General features: G+C 34.1%; 1 pseudogene; it reads left to right on the top strand.

Annotated features, from left to right (window-relative positions):
- The first annotated feature begins 410 nt into the window (after positions 1 to 410).
- LOC135837859 (juvenile hormone esterase-like) lies at positions 411 to 9,627 on the top strand (annotated as a pseudogene).
- Positions 9,628 to 12,278: the final 2,651 nt, after the last annotated feature.

Below are 12,278 nucleotides of genomic sequence, written 5' to 3'. Positions count from 1 at the left end.
AATCGCAAAAAACGTAAATCGGAACCGGTTTTAGCCCCCTAAAAAATTTAGCTCCAGGGGTAGGAGGGTCGGGGTTTTTCTAGTAGTTCAGAGAGTCCATCTGAACACATTCCCGAAGGGCGAAGAAAACATTATTGTGCCAATTTTTTTCCTTTTCGCGCCTGCTTTTTTACATTATTTTCCCATTCTAATATCGGCAATAAATTAGCATTTCAAATCGCGCACTCGAATTTTCATATAAATGACCTAGAACGTCACGTGATCAAGTGCTTAATTCGAACGCTCAGATGTCGCAAATTTTCTAATTCAAACAAACCAGTTTCTCTACTCAATAAATAGGCTCGTCCATCTACGCACGTTTGAAAAAAAATCAATCGATTTCTGTAAATAAGGTACCCAGACCTACGTTATCAAAGTACAGAGTACCATCGGTATAATCCTCCAGAAATTGACCTTCGAACTCACCGCAGCACCGTATAATAACGTGCAATAAACTCCGAGTGACTTGAACACGAGCAGTTGTTTTCAACGATACGTTTACGAGTACAAAGCTTCTCACTTCCCATTACTCAATACATCATCATGAGTATCATTCATCTTACCAGCCTCTAATAATGTCGTTGTTAATTTTGATCAATATTTACGCAGTCGTATCTGGTTCGGTTTTCGTAGTACACGGAGTCGAAGTATCAACGAAACAAGGTATTTTGAAAGGTGGACTTGAGACGAGTAGAGGTGGACGGATATTTCATTCTTTTTATGGTATTCCTTACGCGGAGCCTCCAGTAGGAGAGTTACGATTCGAGGTAGGTGAATTTTACCTAGCAGTGCTTTTGATACAGAAAATTGTAAATGTGGCTTTTCCCTCCATTTTTGAAGTTTTTTGCTTGTTTTTTTTTAATTTTTGGAACAGAATTCCCTCGAGTGATTTCAGTTTTTCATTTTTTATCATTTTCTATTTTTTGAAAAGTTTTTTGTTTGTTTGAAAAAATATTTTCTTGAACGTTATCTGTTTTTTGTGTTTTTTTGTTTAATATATATTTTTTTTCGTTTTTCATCGCAAAACTACTTCAGATTAATTTGTTTACATTTAAGCAGTTTTCAATTTAAAAAATTCATTTTGAAAAAACAGCTTATTTCAAAAAAAAATCATATTGAAAAAAAAATGCAAATGTTTAAACCCTGGAAATATTTTTTATTTTTTTTGGGTCGAGTTTCCAAAAAAATTTGCAGCTTACAAGGGAACCTTTTGAGGTGTCCGCCTCCGATTTGAACGGGACCGCGATTTTTGGAAAGAGCATGTTCTAAAACCCCCAAACCCAAATTTTCAGCTGCCCAAGTTCATTTTTTGATTTTTGGTGAATTTTTGAAAACCCAAAATTGACTATTTTGGTGATTTATGTTTTTTTTTAAAAAAAAAAGTACGTACTTGATCAATAAAAATGTTCAAAATAAGTCCTTAAACTGATATTAACCCACCAAATCCAAATTTCGCCATTTCCAGCCATTCTGAAGCCTCCAGCGCGATTTTTCAATTTCTCCAGAATTTTGAATTTGCTCCAGAAGACGTGAATATGCAGTTGGGCAGCTAAAAATCGAGTTGTGTGTTATACTCGACTTGTTTAACGAATTTATCCACATTTGAGCCGAGTCTGGAGCGGACACCTCAAGAGTGGTTTTTTGACCAGTTTTTTTTTTTCAAAATAAAAATATTCAAAAATCAAAAATTTCCCGTTGGCAAAAATTTTTTTGAAATTTGCGTGAATTGCTGTATTTTTAACACAACAAACCCCCTGAGGCCGAGTCCTGCCATTTCCAGCCATTCTGGAGGCTCCAGCGCGATTTTTCAATTTGCTCCAGAAGGCGTGAATATGAAGTTGGGCAGCTAAAAATCGAGTTGTGTGTTATACTCGAACTGTTTAACGAGTTTATCAACATTTGATTCGATTCTGGAGCGGACACCTCAAGAGTGGGGTTTTGACCAGCTTTTTTCATAATAAAACTATCCAAAAATTAAAAGGAGGCCCAAGAAAGGCTGGAAATGGCGAAATTCGCTCTCGTGTAGTTAATAATTAATGATAAAACACAGCTATTCGCGCAAATTTCAAAAATTTTCTCACAAACGAGAAATTTTTGATTTTTGTATATTTTTATTTTGAAAAAAAAGCTGGTCAAAAAACCACTCTTGAGGTGTCCGCTCCAGAATCGCATCAAATGTTGATAAACACGTTAAACAGTTCGAGTATAACACACAACTCGATTTTTAGCTGCCCAACTTCATATTCACGCCTTCTGGAGCAAATTGAAGATTCTGGAGAAATTAAAAAATCGCGCTGGAGCCTCCAGAATGGCTGGAAATGGCAGGACTCGGCCTCAGGGGGTTTGTTGTGTTAAAAATACAGCAATTCACGCAAATTTCAAAAAAATTTTTGCCAACGGGAAATTTTTGATTTTTGAATATTTTTATTTTGAAAAAAAAACTGGTCAAAAAACCACTCTTGAGGTGTCCGCTCCAGACTCGGCTCAAATGTGGATAAATTCGTTAAACAGGTCGAGTATAACACACAACTCGATTTTTAGCTGCCCAACTGCATATTCACGCCTTCTGGAGCAAATTCAAAATTCTGGAGAAATTGAAAAATCGCGCTGGAGGCTTCAGAATGGCTGGAAATGGCGAAATTTGGATTTGGTGGGTTAATATCAGTTATAGGACTTATTTTGAACATTTTTATTGATCAAGTACGTACTTTTTTTTAAAAAAAAACATAAATCACCAAAATAGTCAATTTTGGATTTTCAAAAATTCACCAAAAATCAAAAAATGAACTTGGACAGCTGAAAATTTGGATTTGGAGGTTTTAGAACATGCTCTTTCCAAAAATCGCGGTCCCGTTCAAATCGGAGGCAGACACCTCAAGAGGTTCCCTTGCTAAGCTCACTTATTTATTCGATTACTGAAAACAGTGAATTAAAAAAAATTATATGTATCATCCCACAGAACCCAATTACTGTCAAATCATGGACAGGGGTACGAGATGGCACGATTTTACCACCAGCTTGTCTTCACTATTTCCTGGGACAAATTCATGGCGAAGAAGATTGCCTCTATTTGAACGTTTATACACCGAATGTATGTACATAAATAATGATTAAAACCCAAAATTATATGAGGAGCGATATTCCAAAACGCCCTATGTCCATTTTAAAAAATTAATTTTTAGTCTGGTAAATTGGCTATTTAGGCGGGTTTAAAACTTTATTTGGGTGGATTTATGATGTTAGGAGTGTAGCCAGAGGCGGATTTAGGGTTTTGCCGCCCCTGGGCAGTAAATTGAGTAAATTTGTGCCGCCCCTCCCCACCCTAAAATGAAAAATATTTTTGAATCTTTTTTTTTATATAAAAAATAGAAATTGAAAAAAAATTAAAACAAGAACATCTAGTTTAAATTTTGCAAAAATAACATTTTAAATTACCTATTATTTTGGTTTCATTTTTTTAAATAACATTGAACACTTGGCTTTATTTAAAATAGTAAAGCAATTCAAGACGTATTTTTTATCCAGCTGACAGCCATAATTTTTTTTTATTAATTGTCATAATATTTACATCTCAAATTTAAAAAGTAGCGAAAAAAATTGGAAATTTGCCGCCCCTAAAATCTTGCCGCCCTGGGCTACTGCCCACTCTGCCCATGCCTAAATCCAGCGCTGAGTGTAGCTATACACTTCATCCACCAGATACCGCTAAAAAAAATTCAATAAAAATGGACAAAGTGCGTTTTGGAACACTTTTTATTTATAAAAACGCAATTCGAAAAAAATGCACTAAGGGCGTTTTGGAATATCGCTCCTCATTCAGTAAGTAAAGGTATGAAGAATAATTTTTTCTCTGTTCCATCTAATCCTGCTAAAGATATCCAACGAAACATTGTTACCTGTGATGGTATTCACCTACGGAGGCCAATTTATGTACGATAATGCCCTACCTCACAGATACGGACCCCATTATTTCATGGACAGAGACGTTATACTGATTACTTTTCACTACAGATTAGGAAGTCTAGGTATAGTTTACAGCTGCCATCACCCTACAATTTTTACTGGTTGGTTCGTACACTTTTTACCCTAATAAATACATTCTTATACTTTTAGGCTTCCTCAGCACCGAAGACGAAATAATCCCCGGAAATTACGGATTGAAAGATGGAGTTGCGGTTCTTCGATGGGTACAAAATTACATCGATGATTTTGGTGGCGATAGAAACAGAGTGACTATACTAGGAGGAAGCTCCGGTGCCATTAGCACCTCCTTGACTTTACTTTCTCCTTTAGCAAAAGGTAGGTATGTCTTTTGAAAATAAATTTATTTATAATATATTTGTATAAACATCCAATTCCTCGAAAAATACCTAAATTTTACGACTTTTTGACCAATTTGTGAGTTCGAAAGGTGAGAAGAAAATATAATTCCACGAATCAAAACAGGGTTATCAGTCATAATAATGATAGAGATACTACATATTTCGTCTGTAATTAATTTCCCAAATTATTTCCGATTGCCATTAGGTACAGTAAATAGATCGTAAAATATGAGTAGGCTGATAACATGCAGCATACGAGGTACAGATAGACATTTAAAAATACCTATAGCTGCGTAATTCATACCTAATTAAGTACCTAGGTGATTTAAATAAAAACGTAGAGAGGAGTGAACTGATACGATAGAACTCATTGAGAGCATCTTAATTGTTATTATTTATTCCGTCACACGCCATAAAAATTTAAAATTATTTTTTAACGTGATATTCAAATGTGGCAATTATCGAAAAAATGTTCGGTCGAGATAAAAAAAACCACCACCGAGTTCATTTTTCAAATGTTGCTAATTTTTTTTTAATAATTCGAGTAATTGAAAAATTTTAATGCCAAAAATTTATCGAACTGAAGGCTGTCAATTCAAAGTTACGTGGTCAATATTTTCACTGACTTTCACTTTTCACTATAGTTTTGTTTTCCGGAACAGTGTCTCCAAAATATGTTGAGGATCTTTCCAGGACTACCCTACACACAAAATAGCGGAAGGAAGGGGGGGAGCTCGTCAAATTATTTCGAACCTTATTAGCGACGAATTTTATCAATTAATTCGAAAATTTTTGACCAGCGTTTGTGAAGGTGAGATTGTGGAAGGGGGTTGCAGAGGCTCTTATTTTGAAAATTCGAATTTCAGCGCTCACTATTCATCTTTCATTTCATTTTTTCCGCAGAAAAATAATTGAAATCTTTCTTCAACCTTGATTATGTCGGAGAATCTATATCTTCAGAAAAACTGAGACAGAGAAGGTGAAATGAGCTAAAAGTTCTGAAAATTATTTTGGCAACATAAGTACTTACTGGCTTGAACCCAAAAATGAAAAAATACCTACCTACATAATAAGTTGACTTCGAGATAATTTGAAGGAGTTTATTTCATATCAGCTCGAACCAAACACGAATGTCAGGTCCTCCGATTTCGGCTTTGCTCAATCTTTTAGTACCTAAATTATTGGAAAACGGTATAAAAGTTTGGCAAAAATACGCTATTTCTATATTAATTTAATGCGGGTTTCAAGTTATAAAATCTATTGAATTTTTAAATAGGTACATCGCTTTCATTCACAATCGATCCTAATCTATCGAAAATCAACTTGTCATTCCACATTTTACTTACCAGTTTTTCATTTTTTACAAAATTTTAAGAGCGAGGAGGAAACACTCAATTCTCCAAGGAGATTCAAAAAAAATTTTTTACGCTTTGATGTCAACATGTAAAAAAGTCCAAAAAGTTGAAAAATCGTAACCCAACCGTCTTTCTTTGGTATTTAATTCAAGAGATAAAAAAAATCATAGAAAGGAGTAGTTCCGATTAGACCATTTTTTAGGCCCTGCACAGTGCACAGTTATCGACCCGAACACTCTTAAAATGTTGTAATAAATGTCCCAAATACGAATCCGTGGTTAGTTAACCCAAAATGACCATTTTTTGGGCTCCAGGGGTTCCCAAAGTTGCGAATAAAAACATATTTTTAGGAACCACTGAGCATTATTTTCAAAAACTTTTTCAGCGTAAAATATCTGCTTCAACCTGATAAACGTTATGCGAGGTGATTTTTCTATTCTCGACCCTGCAGGGCAGAAATTGGGGGGGGGGGTTGATTTTTGGAAAATTTTTGAAGCACCATTTTGGACCTACTCCTTTGAGCCCCGCTAAAAAGCTCCTTACAGTTTATTAGTATCTGAAAGTCCTCCATCCTACCAAATTTTGAGCTCAACAAAATTTTGCGCTGGTACTCAAAAATCCAATTTCCCAATTTATCGTAATTTCGATGTTTTGGGAACCCCTGGGAAATTATAAACCAGCAATTTGCGTTCAAACGTAACGTTTTGAGGTATATATTCAATAATCTAGATGAAAAAGTTAAATAAAACTCCCTGTATATTCGTAATTTTGAACCCTTTTTTTAGAGCCCCTCACTTTAGGCACCCCTAAAAAAGGCGTTAAAGCATATTTTTTCAAATGAATTGAAGAATTTACATTTGAAACACACCAGCAAGTGCCCGATAATTTTTCAAATGATTTATCCTGTAACTTTCAAAATTGGGCTATTTTGGGTCAAAAAATATGTGTAAATGCCTTTTTTAGGAGTGCCTAAAGTGGGGGACTCTAAAAAAAAGGGTTCAAAATTACGAATATACAGGGAGTTTTATTCAACTTTTTCATCTAGATAATTGAAAATATACCTCAAAACGTTACGTTTGGCGCAAATCGCAGGTTTTCATTTTTTTTCAGGGGTTCCCAAAATATCAAAATTACGAAAAACTGAAAAATTGGATTTTTGAGTACCGGCACAAAATTTTATTAAGCTTAAAATTTGGTAGGGTGGAGGTCTTTTAGATACTAATGAACTGTAAAAAGCTTTTTAGCGGGGTTCAAAGGGGTAGGTTCAAAATTATGGTTCCAAAATTTTCCAAAAATTAACCCCCCCCCCCCCCATTTCTGCCCTTCATGATCGAGAATAGAAAAATCACCTCGCATAACGTTTATTGGGTTCAAACAGATATTTTTCGCTAAAAAAGTTTTTGAAAATAATACTCAGTGATTCCTAAAATTCTTTGAGAACCCCTGGAGCCCAAAAAATGGTCATTTTGGGTTAGCTAACCACGGATTCGTATTTGGGACATTTATTACAACATTTTAAGGGTGGTGGAGTCGATAACTGTGCGGGGCCCAAAAAGTTGCCTCATCAGGACTCCTTCTTTGAAACATTGAGCAAAATTTTTTTCTCACAGCTCTGAGAAAAAGAGAAATTTCAATTTCTCAATAAAGTGTGATGCGTCCTTCATTGGTTCCAAAAAAAAATTTCATTTCAAGAGATATAATAAAATTATGTGTCAAAAATGGAGTCATGGCTCCACGTCCTTTTTTGGAAACTTTTTTGGATAGGTATTCTCAACACTGGGGAAACTTCTAAAAACACAACCCAAAAAAACATTGGAAACTATTTTTATGCATTCATCCACAAAGTAGGTTCTTAACCCACTCATAATTTGAAAAATATTCCAAGCTTTTGAATTAGCAAAAATCGAAGTACAAATTTTTCGGATTTTTTTCAAAAAATGAACGTATATTCGAACTCACGCAGCACACAAGAAAATTTTTCTCTACACGGAATATAAATTTTCAAATTGTATTAAGAAGGTAATTAATCAATTATTCATTCCAGGTCTATTCCATCGTGTTATATCTCAAAGTGGACATCCCTTTACCATGGAATACCCCGGTAAAGCAAAACTTAACGCTTGGAAATTCGCTTCCATGGTTGGATGCAATGGAAACGAGGTGAAAACATCGCAGGAGCTATTAAAATGCTTAAAAAATATTCCAGCTGAGAAATTGGCTTCTTATAATACAAAACTTTTCGTAAGCACGAATTCCATTGGTGATTATACTATTTCAATTTAAAACTAGGTACATAATATGTATCTCATTTTCAACTTCTGGTATTCAACATTTTACAGACTGGTGGAATTCTGATACCAGCGTTTCCTTGGGGACCTGTCATAGAAAATGAAAAAGTAGAAGGAGCTTTTCTAGTCGACGAACCTGCAAAACTTCTCGAACGGAGATCGAATATTCCTTGGATTTTGGGTATAAATTCTAACGAAGGAGGCATGATGGCATTACGTATGTACAGTAATAAAGGCAACTAAAATCATTATTAGGTAATTATATTTTACAGCTTTATCAATTTATATTCTCTTTTTTTAGTGGCATATTTTAGATCTGACGGCGAAGCTTTATTGAGTGAATTTGACACAAATTACAGACAACTATTTCCCGACATGTTTCGTTACAGAGAACACGTGAATGATCTCGAACAGTTAGATTTGGTGACAGAGACCTACAAAAATCACTTTTTTGGCGAGAAAAATATCACTCAGAATATTCACGGTTTTGCCAACGTACGTAAAACACATAAAAATCTTCAAATGGTAGTCCTGAATCATCTAAAAATGTCGTCTGTATCATTTTTGTAGATATTCACCTCATTAGTCTACTTGACGGGGCTCAAACAGTGTGTGAAATTATACAAGGGACAGAAATACGTTTATTAAATTACGATCATCAAAACAAACAATCGTTCGCCAAAATGTACTTCGCCAATGATGACGTTGAAATGGGTTTGTTTTCGAGCTTAAATTACAGCTACTTTATTTGCCCAATAATTTTATTTAATTAATTTTTTCCACAGGTGTTATTCATGGGGATGAACTCGTAAGCTTTTACAATTGGTCATCTGTGATTACTCCAGTAACCGAAGGAGTAGACTTGGTTGTTTCTGAACAACTGCTCGATTTATGGACCAATTTTGCTGCTAATGGGTAGGTACATTAATGAAATCAGCAGAATATGAATCTTTAAATCATTTTCCAATTTGTGATAGTATAAAGAATTTTATTTTGGCATTTTTCTGAACATTTCAGTGACCCGAATTTTGAGGATAAAGTCATCTGGGATCCTGTCGATTCGAATGATATTAATTATTTGTACATAAAGGATGGTATCCTTGAAATGAAAGAAAAGCTGATGAAAGAAGAATACGAATTCCTGGACAGTGTACCTGTCGATGGGTATTTCTAAAGGTATCTATTATTTGGGTTAATTACGTATTATCTTAATCAAAGATGGTACGAATTAATTCGGCTAAATTGAGCCTCAAAGTACGTATCTCTCCATATTATTTTAGAGCTTTTCAACATTTTTTTTTCAATTTTCAGGTTAGAATTGAATTTTGTCAACGAAGAAAAAAAAGGGGGATTTCTCAGAATATCACAATATTGAGAACTATTCCCACTGAAACGAAACATTCAAGCCTTAAATTTTCAGCAATCGAGATTAATACTTTCAGTTTCAAAAAATGAATCGAATTACCATCACATTTCTGCTTCGAATGGGTCAGAAACAAGTTCCTACGTTCACTAAGTAAAAATTCTCAGGTCTACTAGTCGTTAATCGAATTTCTTAGTACTCGTATGTAAAAACCTGTTTTATTTTGTTTGTGTTTATAAAAATTAAAGTCGTTCACCAGACGCGACGAACATTCATTCAGTTTTAAAAGCAAATGTACTTGCTGGGATTCCAATCTATGAGATCAAGAAAAGGGGGATAAAAACACCCAACAACGAATCTCCCTCCAGGACCACTTAGTCATATACGAGTAGGAGTAAGGTATTCGTGCCAAGGGCAATCTTTACTGTTTCACTCTAAAATCAACTGCTTTATATTGTATTTTTTTAAGCAACGTTTGAACCTTTCAAAACGATGTAGTATGTACATTGCACTAGGGCAGCAACATTACTTATAGCACCTTATGAAGTTAATTTTCTAGGAGAGGTGAAAATGTCGCTTGGACGGATTTCACTAAGCGCAATCCAAATGGGGTTCTAGTAAACCAAATTTCATAATTTCTAGCCTTAATGGAGCTTTCAACGATACCTCTTTTCAGAAATTTTTTTTTGACAAAAAGCAAGACTCGAGCATTGAAAATTTTTGCTATTTTTGCAAGTTTTGGAGAATGAATGAGACATTTGAAATTTTTTGCAAACAAACGAAAATTTAAAATTTTTTTTGGCACGAAACAACACTTTTTGTAACTATTTTCCCGATGATTTGGCGAACCCATCACTCATTTCAGCTGTCCCAAGGGACGTTGCGTTGGAAAACCAATGATAGCGATTTTCTTTCTTTCCTGATTCAAAGAATCTATAAAAAATTGAAAAAAAAAACGGATCACCCAAACTCAAAAATTTACAATTGACTCAGTTTCTGTGAAACTATTGTAGTGGAATTGATCTGTTTTCAAAGCGAAAGTGAATCTAATCGAATCAAATCATTCACAACCAATTGAAGATTGAACAAATTGATTGATTTCTAGATGAATCATTCGCGAACGAAATATTCAATTTTTAGTGAATCATTCACGAACGAATCGATTAGCTGTTGGTGAATCATTCGCGATCGAATTGATTGATTTTGTGGTAAATTATTCGCGAATGAATTGAATAATTTCTGGTGAATCATCGGCGAACGAATTGATTGATATAAGTGATTAATTCGTGAACGAATTGATTCATTTACTCGTTTTTTAGTGAATCATTCCCGAACGAATTGAATAATTATTGGTGAATCATTCGCGAACGATTTGAATTATTTTTCGCGAAGTGAATCATTTGAGAACGAATTGAATAATTTCTCATGAATCATTCGCGAACGAATCGATTCATTTACTTATTTTTTAGTGAATCATTCACGAACAAACAGTGAATAATTTTTGGTGAATCATTCGCGAACGAATTGATTGATTTTGTAACAAATTATTCGCGAATAAATTGAATAATTTCTGGCGAATCATCGGCGAACGAAATGATTGATATAAGTGATTAGTTCGTAAATAAATTGATTCATTTACTCGTTTTTTAGTGAATCATTCCCGAACGAATTGAGTAATTATTGGTGAATCATTCGTAAAAGAATTGAATAATTTTTGGTGAAGTGAATCATTTGAGAACGAATTGAATAATTTCTCGTGAATCATTCGCAAACGAAATTGATTAGTATAAGTGACTCGTTCGCGAACGAATCGATTTATTTACTTATTTTTTTTAGTGAATCATTCACGAACAAATTGAATAATTTTTGATGAATCATTCGCGAACGAATTGATTGGTATAAATAAGTGATTCGTTCGCAAACAAATCGATTCATTTACTCAATTTTTGCCCGGTGAATCATTCACGAACGAATTGAACAATTTTTGGTGAATCATTCGCAAACGATTAAAGAATTGAATAATTTTTGGCGAATCATTCGCGAACGAATTGAACAATTTCTGGTGAATTATTCGCGAACAAATGATTGGTTTCAGTGATTCGTTCGCAAGCGAATCGATTCATTTACTCAAGTTTAGGTAAATCATTCACGAACGAATTGATTAATTTTTGACGAATCATTCGCGAACGAATTGAATAATTGTTGGTGAATTATTCGCGAACGAATTTGATTGTTTTAACAGTTTAAGTGATTCGTTCGCGAATGAATCGATTCATTTACTCAATTTTTGATGAATCATTCACGACCGAATTGAATAATTTTTTTGGCGAATCATTTCATTCGCAAACGAACAACGAATTGAATAATTTTTGGTGAATCATTCGCGAACGAATTGAATAATTTCTGGTGAATTATTCGCGAACGAATTTGATTGGTTTTAGTGATTCGTTCGCGAGCGAATCGATTCATTTACTCAAGTTTAGGTGAATCATTCACGAACAAATTGAATAATTTTTGACGAATCATTCGCGAACGAATTGAATAATTTTTGATGAATCATTCGCGAGCGAATCGCTTTATAAACTAATAAATTGATCAGTTCGTTGGCAAATGATTTGCTAAAAATAAGTCTATTCGTTCGCGAATGGTTTTTTCAAAAAATTAATGAAATTCGTTCATTCATTCATGAATTGAATGAATGATTCCCTTAAATGAATTAATATATCATACTCTCACGAACAATTCACTGAGAAATTAATCATTTTATACGTAAGCAATTCGTTTGAAAACAAATCAACTTGTTAATAAACGATGTGCTGGAGGCTTTGTGTGATTTCAAGTTTCATCAAAATCGGTTACGCCGTTTTCTATGTAATGATCAAGTTTTAAAAAATTCTGAAAAAAAATTGTT

This window comes from Planococcus citri, chromosome 2 (genome assembly GCF_950023065.1).
Source record: "Planococcus citri chromosome 2, ihPlaCitr1.1, whole genome shotgun sequence".
Classification (NCBI taxonomy): domain Eukaryota; kingdom Metazoa; phylum Arthropoda; class Insecta; order Hemiptera; family Pseudococcidae; genus Planococcus; species Planococcus citri.
The sequence above is the reverse complement of the archived record's forward strand: the minus strand, read 5'-3'. Positions and strand labels throughout refer to the sequence as shown.